At 47.8% G+C, this 16,326-nt stretch overlaps 1 protein-coding gene across 3 annotated transcripts in view; it reads left to right on the forward strand.

Moving 5' to 3' along the window:
* SERTAD2 (SERTA domain containing 2) overlaps positions 1–16,326 on the forward strand; it is an 82,734-nt gene that overhangs the window by 54,773 nt on the left and 11,635 nt on the right. The window contains exon 2 of one of the 3 annotated variants that reach the window (XM_034060470.1): positions 4,775–4,931. The exons of 1 other annotated variant lie outside the window; for it this stretch is intronic. The gene's annotated coding sequence lies outside the window, so the exon portion shown is untranslated. Of the gene's footprint in view, positions 1–4,774; positions 4,932–5,308; positions 5,622–16,326 lie in introns of those variants that run through there. One more of the 3 variants, XM_005147441.3, reaches the window with a different exon arrangement.

The following is a 16,326-nucleotide window of genomic DNA, read 5'->3' on the forward strand; positions in this document are numbered from 1 at the left end:
TGAACCTCTGTCAGGACAGAATGTTTCAGCTGGAGTGAGGATGATGCACACCAGCAGTCTCCAGAGGACTGGGAGTGCACAGGGAATTACAGAGGGAGGGAGTCATCTCCGTACATGAGGAATGCAGCAAAACCTCCTCTGACTAAGCCAGCTAATGCACACTGCTTCTTTTTTTTTTCCCTCTTTCCTGATAATCCTGTTCCATAATATTTCCTTAATAATTTAGTATGTGAGGAGTAGCCCTTTTGAAAAGCATCTAAAACACCAAGTCTTATTTTCAGATGAAACCTTGCCACCCTTGTCCTTGACACACACTGGGGACTCTTACTGGGTATTTGACTACTTCAGACCTATCTTGGAGCTCAGGTTGTTGTGTTTTTTTCTCTTAATTCCTTAATGAATTTACCATGTGGCACAACCCTTGGTACTGCCAAGCAACAGCTTTCTATTACTAGACTGTACGAGCCCGATCCTGCGTTACTGAAGCCAAAAGCAGTATTTGGGAACAGACGCTGGCATCAAAATCTGTAGGAAGGCTTAGAATAACTGTACAAAAGGGGTTAGTTGCACTGAGAATATTGATTCATGAGCTCCCTGGTTTTCTGCATCTCTGTTCATTTTACCCAAGTAAGATCAACTGCCCAACTGGACGTATAATATATGATACTGCATTAGAACTAAGGCTGCATTTGGTCATACTCATTAATTAAACTGATTTCTCCTGTATGGTTTTTTTTCTCTTCCTAGAGAACTAACGGAGAATGATAATTAAGCATATTATGCATTCTAGGGAACGGTGTTTTTCCTACTGCCACAAAAACATTAAAGGAGAAAAACATGAACGAACACAGAAAATGAAAGGGAGAAAAAATGAGCTAAAATTGAAGTGGGAAAGGGGAAGCTTTTCTTCCTTTGCTTTTACCTGAGTCCTCTGCATTGGGATGTGTGGGGCAGCCTTGTTACAGTGGGACAGTTGCACCAGTGAAAAAAGGCAAAAAGGCAATTGAAATCTCAAGGTTCAGCTTCCTCCCTGCTAACATATAGGTGCAGATTGCAGTAATGCAGTACCCCAGTTTGTTTTTGTTGAGGGCCTTGCTCTTATCTGTGTCTGAGCCTTGCATGAGAAGGGCCCTGCTCTAGAAGGTCAGTATTGACTCCAGAGCTGGCCTGAACGGAGATGGCACAAGGTTTTGATGTCTACACGCCTTTGCTTGTAGTGTGCTTTCCTCTTATCTCTAAGACCCCTGTTGCTCAGTGGGGATCTGGTGGAAGGAGCATCCTTGGCTGTATGTAGGCCCTTTGTTTTGCTTTTCATAGAATCACAGGATCATTAGGGTTGGAAGGGACCTCTGGAGATCATCAGGTCCAACCCCCTGCTAAGGCAGGGCCACCCAGAGCAGGTTACACAGGAACGTGTCCAGGCGGGTTCTCCACAACCTCCCTGGGTAGCCTATTCCCGTGCTCTGCTACCCTCAACATAAAGAAGTTCTTCCTTGTGTTGAGGTAGAGCCTCTTGTGTTGTAGTTTATGGCCATTGCTCCTCATCATGTCACTGGACACCACGGAGAGGAATCTGGCACCATCCTACTGTCACCTGCCTTTGAGATACTTATGTGCATTAATGAAATCCCCTCTCAGTCTTCTCCAGACTAAACAAGCCCAGCTCCTGCAATCTGTCCTCATGAGAAAGATGCCCCAGACTCTTGAGCATCCTTGTGGCCCTTGGCTGGACCCTCTCCAGTAGCTCCTTGTTTTTCTTGTACTGAGGAGAGAGAACTCCAGATGTGGTCTCACCAGGGTCAAGTAGAGGGTGAGGATCATCTCCTTCAACCTGCTGGCCACACTACTCCCAGTACACCCCAGGGTACTATTGGCTCTCCTGGCCACAAGTTACAGGTGATGGTGGGGTCTTTATCTACAAACAGTTGTGTGCTCTGGGGGCAATACTGGGTATTTGCCTGCCAGCTCCTGCATGCACTGCAGCAAAAACATCCAGGGAGAAAATGAAGATGTGTTATACAATTACCCGATGAAATCTCAGTGTTAATGTGTACTGCAATTAGAAAGAAAAAGGCCAAGGATACAATTAGAAACATAGGAAGCAGTTCACTGCCTCTTTACTTGAAAAACATGAGAGATGTCGACGTTCCAGCACACCAAATGTTGCTGCTCTTTCCTAATTAGCACACGTGTTGATAGGCAGAGATTACCTAAAAGTCCAGAGCAGTTCTGATGAACTGCCCTATGAAGTCTGGTGCTTGTTTCCCCCCTCCAAGTCTTTCCAGTCTTTGTTATTTCATTTGTTTATCTTTAACACAGAAGGGTTTTGGGATGATGTACAGGAGACAACATGGCCTTAATCAGGCAAGCTTTGACTATCCTAGCTCACAGACAAGGCTGTGCTTAGACTGCTTGTGCCCCATATCAGGTCAGTACCACTGTAGAAAAATGCAGTCAGGCTCCTTCTCTTTCAGTGTGTGGCCTTCACAGGCGAGGGCCTGTGTCAAGGCTATGACTGCAAAATTACATCTGTGCTACTGCTCATCAGGAAGCACCGTTCCAAACGGGATACCTTTTGGGTAGCTCTTCCTCGCAGACACTCAGACTTTTTCCCCTCTCCTGCAGGCTCTTTCCTCTGCCAACACACTTCCTTGTACAGCGTTTCGTGGCTCAGTTGCAGGCTCTATCTCTGTGCTTACTAACGTGTTTGAGCAAACTGTATTTGGGCCTTGCAGATACCTTCTGGTCAGATCACTCTGGAGCTGCAGAATCACAGAATCATAGAATTGTTAGGGTTGGAAAGGACCTTAAGATCATCCCCAAGAACAGAGTTTTGTGGCCAGAAAGGTCTCGTTAAATCGGGTAGGAGGCAATCAGGCAGTTGTAGGATTATTCACCTTGCATAGCCTAACCTCATCCCGCCACGATGGAGCCTCTGCTGTGTGCGAGACAGAGGAAGGAGCTCTACTCGTATTGATCAGTATTGTGACCTATGCTCAGCTGAGAGTGCTTCAGTGTGGATGCAGGTTGTACTAGTTGTGTTCGCAGGAATAATCCAAGTTACAGCGTGACTATAAACTCCTGCCAAGAAAGGCCCAGGGGAGTTACAGTAGGAAACAGAAGGGGCGGTGAGTTTTCTCTTATGCTCATGTAAAATTGGAGCAACCGAACAAAGTCAGAAGCATTTAAAACAGACGATGCAGGCTCAGGCTTTTTACTGCTGAGTGTAACATGGCAAGATCAGGGCCATGGATATCGGACTGGAGCCCAGCTGCTTATTTAGCAAATGTTTGTGGTTGTGCCTATGGTGCTGGTGATAGTGTGCACACACCCAGGCACTGGGACTGCAAACCTGCTGCGGACTTTGAGCTCCGGAAGGTTCAGCTGGGTGCATCCATAGAGTGGTTACGCAATGCCAGATCCTGCTGTCTTACAAATCTGGTGTGAAGCAGGGCAGAATGTGGCCCTGAAATTCAATTGATCCAGCATGCAGAAAGAAAAACCCCTGCCAAAAACCATAGAATAGTTTGGGTTGAAGGGACCTTAAAGCTCCTCCAGTTCCACCCCTTGCCACTGGCAGGATCACCTTCTACTAGACCAGGTTGCTCCAAGCCCCTGTGTCCAACCTGGCTTTGAACACTGCCAGGGATGGGGCAGCCACAGCTTCAATGGGCACCCTGTGCCAGGGCCTCAGCACCCTCACGGGGTCTGATGTCTAACCTAAATCTCCTTCATTTTAGAGCTATTCCTCTTCCTCCTATCACTAAACATGTACAGGTATTACAAATACTCTGGGTGGCTTTTGAGTAGGCTGGAGCCCACTGAACAGGCACCGGTCAGGCCTGAAACAAAAGGAATCTTTTCCTTCGATTTAGTAATTTTTAGTATGACTCTTGTAATTTCAAGAGGTTTGTTTCCTTGAGTAGAAGGACCACATTTCAGAGCCTTGCTGCTGGAAAGCATCCAGCCGGGGGAAATTCTGGTTTTAATTTTTGCCAGCTCCAGAGCAATTCGTAAGTCACTCGTCAAAAGGCAGTAAATGGTTCGTGAATTGCTTTGCAGATCTGGTTCCGGGCTCCCTCTTTACTGCAGGCAAAGGGAGGCTGAGAGAATTTGGATCTCCTCAAAGGAATGGCTGATAGCAGGAGTGGAAGAGAAAGGGGTGCCCAGGCCTTCAGAAGTGGCCAAGTCAAAGGGTGGGTTTTAGATGTGATACTCTTTCATCCCATCGCAGTGACTTCAGCAGAGTATTATGTGAAATAGCAGTCTTGGTGTTTAAAACTCAACTTAGATGGGGTCTTTTCAATTGTCATTTTAAGAATCCATAAAATCATCACTTTATCTCTTCCTGTTTTGTCAGATTCACTAGGGTTTTTTTTTCCCCGTTGGGGATTTTTGACAGATACAATTTCCAGGTTAAGGAAATCTTCCCTCTAAAAGTATCTTTTCCTTTTCAGTTTTCTAGCTGAAAATGGAACTTAATTTCGAACAAGAACATCAGCTTGATTGATCGCGAATCGTTACAGGCCATTTTGAGCATAATACCTAAACGAGTCGTGATATTAATGACTAATAATCGCCTTTATGTTAGGTCTTAAAGCTTTATTGTCCCGAAATACAACCGCTTTAGTGGGACATCAAAGGCTGGTAATGATCCGAGATGCCTTTGGGGCTGCAGCCAAAACTGGAAGGTGTTCGCATCGCCGGCTGGGATTACAGCCCCTTTCCAAACACAATCATCGGAGGTAACTTAAAATAATCATCTTCTTTCCAGACAGCGCCTGGTGCCGAGCTCTCACTCCCTTCCCCCAAGGCTTCGTGCGCTCCAGCATCTCCGTTTGGCCTCATTTTTGTGCTTCGGTGGTGCCTGCACAGCCCAAATTAGCACCGAGGATCCCGCGGAGGGGGGCGCCGCCTCCCTCGGCTCCCAGGTGAGCTCCCGGGGCGGGGGGCGGCCGGCAGCGCCCCGGCTTTCCTGCATCCCTCCCCGCTCCGCTTGGACCGACCGGGCGATGGCTGGGGAAGGGGGGTATGACCGGTCCGACCCGGGGGCCAGCGCCGGGGTCCTGGCCGGGGATCGCAGGGATACTTGTCATATTTGCGGTCGGGGCGCGCTGGCACCCGCCTTTGTGCCGGGCCGGCCCTCCCCGGGAACCCCCGCGGCCGGGGCACGGATGGGCAGCGCAGGGAGCCGGGAGGAGGAGGAGCAGCAGCAGCGGGGGATGCGGGGGGAGGAAGGCCGGGGCCGAGGCGGGGCTTTAACGCGGGCCGGAGGGCGAGGAGCTCGCCGGAGCCGCCCCTGTCGTCAGTGCTGGCGGCAAGTGCTGGGAGCCGGGGCTGGTGCCTCCTCCCTCTCCTCCTCCTCCATTGTATAATGCTGCGTGATCGCAGCCGCCGGGGCAGAGCGGAGGCTTAAATCCTCACGCCGCCTGCGCCTGCCACCTCCTCCTTTGCCTCCTTCTTCTCCTCCTCCTCCTCCTCCTCCTCGTTCTCCTCCGCATCCCACCCGGCCCCTCCCCGGAGCGGCGCGGCGAGGGAGCGACATATGGAGCTGCTCTAGGGCGAGAGTTTGCGACCTCCCCTCCCCTCCATGCGTTAGTTCTCAGGTGGAGCTGCATGTGGTGAGTAGGGCCGGGGGGCGGCAAGGGGGGAGCGGGGGGCCGCGACCCCCACCTCGGCTTTGCGAGTCATCGGGGCTGGTTTTATCTCTACCTTCAAATCCGTGCCCGGGCGGGCGTCCTCCCCCTCTCCTCCGTGCTGAGATGAGCAGAGGAGGGAGAGCTGATCCTTAAAATACTACATCCCCCTTCCTCCTTCCCCCGCCGATGTGCGGGGATCCCGGGGCTGGAGCAGGTGCGTGCGTGGAGTTGGAATATACTTTTGATCGGGGCTGCTGTGCCGGCCCCGGTAGTGCGGGAGGTTGTGCTCGGAAGAGCCGTGCTACACCCGACTCGAAGCCTTACCCCGGTAAGTGAACGGGTGCGCCTCGGAGCTGCAGCCGTGCTCCCTTTACCCAGCAAGAGCAGCGGGGGCTTCGGGGTACCCCTAAAAGTGCGTGCTGTGGGGCCGGGAGGGCTAGAAGGGCCTGGGGGGGGAGGCTGCGACTCCGCGGGAGCGAAGCTGACATATGGCCCCGCTGGCCGGACCCTTCCAGGGTTGGTGTTGGGGCGGCAGCAGGGCAGGAATTAGCGTGGCTGTGCCCTCCTCCTTGGGAGCACCGCCAAAACGGAGAAACAGGCGTTTAGGGTGCTTTTAGAAGCAATGGCAATCTTCCCCCCCCGTTCATTGGGATTTCCTTCAGGATGGGGGAATACTTGGAAAAGGTCCTTTTGCGGTGCCGCTTTCATTTAGAAGCGTTTGCTCCTTTTATTCGTGTCAGTGTGTCAGGATCTGGGAAGGTACGTTCTGTTTAAGCGTGAAAAGAGGAGTGCGGTTACCTGCTGTCATTCCTTGCGTTTTGTGAGGCACAACTGGGAAACCCAGAGCCGCTTGCGTTGGGAATCTCGGGAGAGGTTTGCCTGCTGCCCCCTGGGACCCCTTGGTGGCTGATTTACAGCTATGGGTCAGCTGCCCGTGTAAAAGAAAGCGAATCTGCCCAATTCATCTCCATCGGGGGTGGGGGGGAAGGAAGACTGTCATCCCCTTCACCCCAACTTCAACGCAGCACACCAGAGCTGTTGCGTGTGTCAGTCTGTGTCCAGACAAGCCCAAAGCTCCCGGGATCAGGAAAAGTCCAGGCAGATTCAGCTAGCGCCCGGTGAAGTCAGCGGGGTGGCTCTCGCTGCCGTCAGTGTGGGTGCTGGATCTGGCCACCGGAGAGCACGCTATTGCTCAAACAATGGTGGTAGAGGGCTTGGCTGCCCCCTAACAACAGTTTTATGCTCGTGTCTCTCGAATGGAATAAACAGTTCTGTTTGTGCGAGTTGAAATAACGCTTCCTACCTCTTTATTCTGATGTCTTTTGGGGTTTTCAGCTGCACGGATGATGAAGGTGTCTGTGTCTTACGGGCTTCTCGCAGGGTACGAAATTGACTGAAGCACCTCATTTTCCACCTAAGTGCACGGGAAGCTTTCAAGTGATAAAAAGAACTGTAGGAATTAACTGCTTTCTTAAAAGTTGCTGCTGCTTGCGCTTAAATTGCTGTAGAAATGAAGCAGTCGATTAAGCAAGGTAAACTGAAAGTAGCCCTTTCTGCTTGAAGTTAAAATGCATACGTTTTTTACATAATAAGATGGTATCTCTGGAATCTGATTTACCATAATGAGCTAGTGGTGGTGGTAGTAGGAGATGGGAGGAAGATTTGCCGTTTGTGCTGCCAGACAGGTATCCCAGAATGTGTCCTAGGGAATCCTTCCATTGTCCAGGCAAGTATTGCAGCATCTAACGTAACAGCTATGGCTCTTCCTCCTTTCGTGACTGATCCTACTTCCATTTAAGTTGGTAGCAAAAACCACCCACTCCTTTCCTGCAGGAACTGGATTGGACTGCTAACGAATGAAGCTAGACTTTGTGCATGTTAAAACGCTGCTTTGATTTTCCTGTCAAGCTGATTTCTTATTCTCTGAAGCTGGTTAAAACAAACAGAAAGAAAACTTGCTAGCCGTAGGTACTTCAGGTTTTGTCTGTAGGAGCAGCAGTCTTAAAAAGAGCATTAAATGTGTCTGTAGGTGCTGATTTATAAAGGATTGTAATTGTATTCCTTTACACACCTGTTCTTTTTAATGGGAAAGATGAAATAAGGAGTTTCTCTGTGTTTTGGTGGAAGTAATAATGTAAATAATCCAAGCACTCGAACTGTCTGCCTGAGAGGCATTGAGGAGTTTGAAATAATGTCCTAATATCAAGGAAAACATCAAATTTCATAGTCTTGTATTTTTTCCTGGCTTCCATGAAGTACAACAGATCTTATGCAATATCTGTTTTGAAGGGGATTTTGCCATCATTTACAGAAGCTGCTTTTATTTTTCCAATAAATAATTCATGGAGAAAAAGAATTTTTTTAGGAACTCTGACTTCTTTTTTCACGCTGATGTAAACCACTCCTGGCACAGTTCGTCTCCAGCAGTGCTAACACTAGACAGGTGATCCAAAATACTTGTGACTATTTTTGCTTTTATGTAACATCTTAAAGTGTAATCTGTCAAGCAAGGGGAATGCAGTACTTTGAAAGTGTAAGTAGTCTTCTGCTGATCTACTTTTATAAGGGCTGGATAGCAGGAGAGGCACTGTCTTTTTACTCCACTTTATATGTGTAACGAGTTCATGAAGAGACAGCTCCAGTTGCAACAGTTCCTTATAACAGGCACCCAAATCAGTGCCAGAAAAGGCAACTCTCAGCTACCAAGTCCAAAGATCAGGAGTGTTCCAAAGGAGAGAGCAAGGTCCAGCTTAAATGCAAGCAGGTTGGCAATAAGCACAGATCTTTAGCGTAGATGAATCTCCTGCTAATTAATGGCTTGTAGAAAATGGCATTTGCCAATCTCAGAACAGCACTCATTTGCTTCAGGGGGTTATAATTGCATGTTTTGTGCCATTGGTTGCATTTCTAAATTCGATCAGGCAGGGCAACTGTGCTGTGAGGAGTAAGTGCCTGTTTTCTGTAAATGGAGAGCCCCCCCCCCAACATGTGTTAGTTCTTTAATTCTTCTCTAAACAAAGTCTTATTTTTTGTGTTTGCTGTAGTGGAGGCTTCAGGTTTGCTCAGCATTACCAATGCAAACACTATAACAAAAAATAAGATAACAATGCTGAGTGTTCACCACAAGTGGGGAAGGAAAGCCCTGCAAATGCAGGGCTCACTTTTGGTGTTGGATGAGCTGAAGTCAAGCAAAACAGAACCCAGAAACGTGTGGCAGAGGTTTTGTGGAAGCAACGAGCCTGTGTGTGCTGTGGCTGTACAGCATCCATCCCAGCAGGGTCCCTACCCTCAGTCTTGGTGCTGCATGGGAGTGAAATGGTGTGTCATTGTGTAGAATAGAAACTGCACAGTGACCTTTGCTGCACTGATGGCTCCTGATGAACGTGTCAGATGCTCGGTGTCATTTCGAAGTGGCCAGAAGGAGCTGTGAAGAGGCACTAAACCTGCGGTTGGGAGATTCCTCCTGCACGGAGGGGAATTCCTGAGTGGGGAAGAGCTGTTTTGAGGGGCATTTCCACGGGAGAGTTGGGGCAGTCTGCAGGGGCATTGGGTAGCTGGTGGTACAGCCTCATTGGTCTTCAGAAGCAGCTTTACATGGTGATGGAGGAGTAAGATGACTTGAAAGGACAGGAGGAGCTGTCACGTCACCAAACAGCAAGATTTTAGTTTTCACGTGTCCCTTCTTTGAGGGCAGGGACTCTGCAAGCTCAAGTGAGACAGCAGCTACCTCCACATCAGAGTGAGTGTGGATTCAGGCTGCTACAGTGATATAAAACCCGTGCTCAGAGTCCTGCGTTAGGCAAGCTCAGACCATTATTCTTCCAAATAAGGGGCTGGGTTCAGTATGCTGCCTGGTACATAAAACTATAGGTGTTGCCATAGAACATCTGAAGTTCCCAACCTCTATGACATGATCAGTGTTTTGAGGAGCAGGGGGCTTAAAGAGGAATTTCTTGTTAATATTCCTCCTGGAATTGAATTTTAAGTGGCGTTGAATGACACGAGTCTCAAGTCTGTGTAATTATTAGCAGCCAAAGCCTGTTTACTTAGTTTTCACACCAGTAAGATGTGTTGGATTTCATCTGACAGCTTCTTTTTCTAGTGAAGTTAGAAGAAAAATTGTATTCTTAATAAGGCAGAATACAAAGACTAAAGTGCAAATGTGCGTTGCTTCCTTTTAATGTTATTTTTAAAACTGGGCAGTATATGGGAGTAGCAGAAGAAAGAAGTTCCCTTTTCAAAGGAACCCAGAGGTGGTGGAAAGAGCTAAACTCGCCCTAAAACTTGCTTGGATGATCTGTAACAAATTAGGCTGTTTTCTTGATCCTAGATTTTTCCATCCCCCTGGAAAACCCTTGTGCTGTGTGAGCCATGCTTGCCTCTAATGGAAACGTGACAATTGTCAGCTGTTTTCATACAGTTTCTTATAGCAGCCCGTAACATTACTCTGTAAAACTCTCCTGTCATGCCAGGCAATAAGCTTGAGTGAACTGCGCTATAGAAAGAACCACCCATGATTGGAGGTAAACTATGCGGATATATGTTGGGGTGGAGGTTGAAAGGAGCGTGGAGGGCATATTTGAAGCAGACTGTGCAACTGCTACAGCAGGTCTGACTAGTTTGAGATGCCTAAAGGCAGCTTTGTCTTAACTTCAGGTAGCTGCGAAATGAAGTTTTAAAACCTAATGCAGAAATACATCATCATCATCTTCCGGTGCCTCCACAAACTCTTTACTTTTCATGTGTTTTTACAGGCACCGTTTCCCCCTTGGAAGAAGCATTTAATGGATACATGTACACGTGCATGCATATCATTTGCATAGATTTTAAATACAAATTTCATCAAGATAGGAGGCTGGCGTTCATGCGCAAACCACAAGGTCTTTTTTTTTCTTTAAACAGTGGTAACGTTTTGCTTTCTTACCGCTGTCTGTGTGTGCATGTGAGAGAGAAGCCACTCTATTTAAGCTTTTTTGGCATAGAATGATTTGTGGCTGGTTGTTCTTGTGCCTTCACCCATCCCTGTGTAGGAGGAGTGACTTACACTTTATTACTCTGTGCTGTGGTCAAAGGGATTTTGAGCAGGGTACTCTGCTGGCTGTCCCAGGGGTACAATAACCTGCTTAGGTTACCCTTCTGTGATCCAGCTCACACTCTCCCTTACCCTCCTACTCCATCTGTTTGGCAGAATCGGCTCTTCTAAACAACCCTTCCCCTTTCCTCCTCTAACTAAAGTATTCCACAAATAACTTGTGAATGAGTGGAAGAGAGAGAATATTTTCTGTGTGTGTAATGTGCAGTGTAAAGCTTCCTGTTGCTGCTGTGCTTCCCCTCTCTGGCAGTGGAACATACATGATACATATGTACTATGAGGCGGGTCTTAATTGTGGGGAAAATCAGTGTAATACTATCTTGGGTGAGCTGAATGGGTTGTGCCTGACTGAATATGAAACGAAGTTTAGGACATTTAGTTTCAGTTTCCTGATCTCTTCTCCTCTGTATTTTCCACTTTCCATTTCCAAAGACTTCGTTTGTTTAATGTTAATTGACCTGTATAAAGCCTGCTTTGAAATACAGATTTAATACATATGCTGTTAAAAAATGCCATTTAAAAGGGTGCCCCCATATAAGTTTAAAAGATTTATTTGAGCATGTTTAAATTGCTACACATTAAAGGTTGATCCCATGGTGCTGTTTTTTTAGGGTATGGCTTTGGTGTAGTAGTTTTTATTGTGAAATCAAGCAGGTGCCATGAAAAATGGGACCTCTTTCATCTCTTAACTTGTAGCTGTTGCAGGTTGAGAATGGCTCAAGGCTGGCCAAAGTTCCCTTTATCAGTTTTCAGAAGGCTCCTTTGCAGGATGTGGAAAACATGCTGTATTCCAGCAAGCGCCTGTGCTGGACTGAAGGGCCAGCAGTTACCATCTTGTCCAACAGCACTTGACACCATCTTAGCAAACTTCCTTGTCAAACTTTGACTGCCTTCTTTGTGTGTGTTTTGTTTTCAGTGGGTGCTTTCTCACAGAATATACTTTTTTGCAGGGCTGCTTTCACTTCGTTTAAGCAAAAACATTGAAAACAACTCATATACTGTATAGTTGCATTATAAATATGCCAGGGAAACACCTTCCTTTTCTCTACTTTTAACTCTCAGTGGCAAGAAACTGGTTAGCAAATAAAATCTGCAGCCCAGAAGCTAAAATGACTTGTCATTGCTGGGATGTGTGTTGTGTTTTGCAGTATACATTTCTTTATAGAGGTGGTTTTTTCCTCTCCTCTTCTTCCCCCTGCCATTCGTTGCTTTTCAGTTTGACTGTGATAATTTATTCAGCACTGTTTTCAGAGCAATAACCTACTTTTTGGCAAACCATTCAATTCTTTCCACAGTAGCATGGGTATTTTTCCCCCCCTCATGTGTTTGTTAAGGGTCTGTGACAAAGGGGAAAAACAAGGTATCTTTGGGGAAAAGATACACTTGAAAGCAAGGACTCAATCCAAGTAATTATACACATGTGAAAGAAACTCTTATTATACACAAAGGGGTCTCATCTCTCTTGGATGCACACACAATTCTCATTAACCTTTGTAGGAATTATACACATCCAGGGAAGATGGGCCTACAGTACTCAGTCCCTCCATCCACTAAGCATACCAGCTAGACGGTGACATGCGTGTGCCAATAGAGATGTCTTGTACAATACAACACAGTGTTGCTGTAATCTATTGTTCAGGGCGACGGTGCAGGGGAGGAGGGGTGCGTAGCCGGTGTTGCTATTTCATCATTCTCCCTTAGAGTCTGACCAGTAGCATCTTGTCATTACAGGCGTGTAATTTTAGCAGTGAAAAGGGAGCGTGTGTTTGCTAGCCTGTGTCACTTACCAGTGTCTCTGTGGCTCTTTCACATTGTTCTGAATTTAATTTACAAGTAAGGTGCCTCTTTTTAGCCACCGCTTTTGCTGCACTGATGCCTGCTGGCTCTGCAGTGGGAAGCAATGGAAGGCAGGCAGCCCTTGGCTGAATTGGGCCCTGGAGCAGTACACAGTCATCTTAATTGCTGCTGCTCCACTGCTTGAAGAGATTATGGCTCTGGTTCTTCCAGCATGGAGCTGTGTGCACCGGCTCTGGCGTGGCTCCTTGCCTGCTGGTGGGGAAACCTCATTGTGCTGTGATCCTGCTTGCGGGACCGGCGTCTCCTACTCCTGTGCAAGGAAGCCCAGGGTGCTGGACTTGTGGAAAGAAACCATGATAATGGAGCAGGGGGAGCTTCCTGCCTGATCCAGGGAGGCTTGTGCATAGAAGCCCTCACATATTTTTCGGGTGACAACAAGCAGAGTCTGCTGAATAATCGACTAATCATGTAGTAAAGTCACAGGATCTGGCCTAGTGCTGTGCCTGGTTTTCTTTACTGCAGCTCTGATTTCCTACTCCTGATGCCCAGGTGTGTAATGCAGCTCCTTCTGGTCCTTGAGCTTTTGATACTGGCCAGCAGAGTTGCTTAGCCCCCTGTGTGTACACAGCACAGGACAATTTGATCCATGCTCAGCAGGTTGCCATGTGGAGACCCAAACTTCACAATAGCCCAGCTCATTTGGGTGGTTCTCTGAAGAACCTCTCAGCATCAGCCAGGCTGTTGTGGTGACACGGGCACTGTTGGTGCATGCAGTCATCCTGGGCAAGGGTACAAAGAGGACTGGGCACAAAGGTGACCCAAGGAGAGGGCAGCTTTGCCATCCTACCATAAACCTCTCTTCCCCCCAATGATGAACCCTAATAAAACAGCTCCTGGGAGTGGGAAGGGGGAATCCTGCACCCCAGTCTGGCTCAAAGCAGGTACTGCTGTAGTTGGTGGTCAACGGGACTGCATCTGCACTAGGCCTGCGAAGGGCTGAGGTGGCATTAGCAGTTGTAGAAGGCTTGTTTCATAAAGCTTCCAGTTAAGGAAAAGACAAAAAAAAATGGCCTGGGGTCTTGTTTGCATCTGATGGCTGCTATTGTAAAGATGCTGATGAGAAGTCCTGTCTGAAGCAGGACATGTGAGAATGACATTTTGGCTGTGTGAGACCTCTGAGGTAGAAAGGTCTGGGCAATCCAAACCTGTTCTTTTCTTCCAGTAAAGACAACTGCCTTCCTGTACATGAATAAACCCTGTTTTGGATAAATGTTTTCTAGCCCAGGTACGTTACAAAGCTGCATCCCCCCTTGCTTTGTACAGAAAATACGTTGTCAAGAGTTGCTCAGAGCCTGCTCCTCAGCCTCACTGCTGGTTTGCAGTGTGCCTGCCTAGCTTTCCATGCACAGGACCTGTGCTGTCTTGTTCGCCTTCTCATTCTGCCAGGGTAGGCTTTAATGGTTTAACAAGCTAACAAGTGCTCGTCTGATTTAAACTTGCATTATGTTCTGCTACCCTGATAGAATTCCTAATATTATAAACACCCTTAATAACACAGCTATAATCTGGAAAACCTGCTCTCCTTTTTCCAAACAATTACTTAATGAGGCAGTAATTTATTCTAAGCTATATTTATTGGAGCCCATTCCAGCTTTATCAGACATACTCTGTTTGGTGTGTGCAGTTAGTCAAAAACATTAAAACTGCTCCACTTCTTCCAAGGGAACGTGTTACATTTAGCAAACTGACAGCATTAGAAGCTGTTTCCAATTTAATAGAAGCATATGTTTCCTGCAAGACTTAACACACTGCAGAGTTGGAGATTGCCTTAGACTGCGGCTTTGCCTTTTTTTAGCGCGGTAAAAGGGAGCTGGAAACCGAAGGCAGAAGTGGAGTTTGTAGTCGTGTTTTGGGGTTGTTTTGCTCACTTTTGTTGTGCAGAGAAGCCTTCTACAGGGCTTGTGCAGGCTGCGAGTTGAAGGAACTATCAAGAAAGTGCAGTGGGCGGCGCAGGCAGCCTCTCGCTCGGAACGCAGTTTCTGATCATTAACAAACAGCCAGCGCTTGCTTTGCCCTCTGGGCCTCAAATAGTACAGTATGCAACAAGGGAGAGCAGGCAAGGCACGAGGATGGAAACAGTAGGATCAGATTACAGTTTCAAAATATCGCTGGAACACGTTGGCTGGCGTTACACTATTGACTGGCTTTATAATTGCATTGCTTATTTGCTAGCGGAGGCTTCACCTTACTGCCTCATTAACATGGACACTCCTTCGGGGACTTGGGGATTCCAGGCTCCGAGCACCAAAGTCAACCCCTATTGAGAGCTGCGTGACTTTAGATGCTCCTCAGATAAGAGTCTGAGCTTCCTCTGATGTGTCCAGGAGGTTTCCTTGCACAGTCCCTAACTAATTCCTGCTTAGATTGGCCTCTGAAAGTCACTCACTATGGTTTCCTCCTTTGGTTTTTAATTCAAGGCTAGAGAAGACCTAGGACACTCAGCTTGCTGATTGCTCTCCCCCAGTCTTCACTTGTGAATGCCTAAAGGCTCTGCTTCCACAGGGAGAGGGAAGCTGCCTTTCTTGCTAAATGCAGCAGTGGGGTGTTGAGCAGCTTTGCTTGCCTCTCTGCTTCTTCTGGAAGAGCCAAGGTCCACCCATCCACCACAGGAGATGGGAAGAGTTAGGTCCCTATAAAATACATGTGAGAAATTCCTGCCGCTTACAGTTACTGCTGGCACCAGCAGCCTTGCAGTGAGGGTTTGTGAACATAAAAACAATTCCCTGTACTCTCTGGAAGCACAGAGCTACCCAGGAGGCCAATTTTTTGATATAGCTGTAAAGGAGACTTTTGTAAGTGCTTATTAAACCTCACTTGGTTAGAAAAAAAAGAAAGAAAGAAGGCAGCCAGAGCGAGTATAAAATGTAAGTGTTGGGGAAAACAAACCTTTTAAATGGGGAATGTCTGAGCTCTGGGTGTGGAGAGGACACAAACCTCATCACAGCTCCATTCCTCTTGTTTTGGGGTGTTGTTTCCTAACTCACGTGTGACACGAGACCCAGTTCTTACCAGGCAGTGGCTGCCAGGAGTCGTCTCCAGCCAGGCAATATGGATGCGTTGTACTCGAGCAAGTCAAATCTGCATCAGATCCTGAGGAGCAGCCTTGGAAAAAGAAATGAGAGGGGGAAAAAGAGGCAGGAGCAAACCCCACAGCATCCATCAGCGCGTGCTGCGAGCCAGCTGCAGCACCGCGAGTGTAGCTGTATGTGGTACACACTGTCCTGGCTCCCAGGGATGCTGCCGAGCCAGGATTTAAAGACCCCAGTGTCAACAGAGGAGATCTTCAGGGATGGGGGTTTTCATCACGCTGTGGCTGTCGCCTCCCAAAGTCCACGCTGCTGATTCTTTCCCTCCAGGCCTGCAGTTAAAAGCTCGGCACCTGGGCTGTTCAGCTTTCCTTGTGCTAGGCGAGGCTGGGAGAGGGTGCCAGATTTATCCTGGCGTTCCCCTCCGCTGTTTCTCTTCCTTTCCAGTGTTGAATGGGAGGAGGATGCCTGTGCTCTCGGAGGGCAGGCCAGCTCCCAGCTGCCAGGGCAGGTTTGCTCTGCTTTGCCAGGATCCTACAGGCTAAAGAGCATCGTGCTGAGGTGGGTAAGCCTGTGGTCCTGCTCCAAGGGGGTCTATCTGAGATGCCAGCCACTCTGCCATGGCCTTGGGGAAGTGGAAACAGGCACAGGGAGAGAGAGGTTTGCCTCCCTAGTTCTAGGGAGCAGATACTTTGAAGTCATAAGGGCTGGT

The sequence above is a fragment of the Melopsittacus undulatus genome, chromosome 3 (assembly GCF_012275295.1).
Source record: "Melopsittacus undulatus isolate bMelUnd1 chromosome 3, bMelUnd1.mat.Z, whole genome shotgun sequence".
In the NCBI taxonomy this organism is placed as follows: domain Eukaryota; kingdom Metazoa; phylum Chordata; class Aves; order Psittaciformes; family Psittaculidae; genus Melopsittacus; species Melopsittacus undulatus.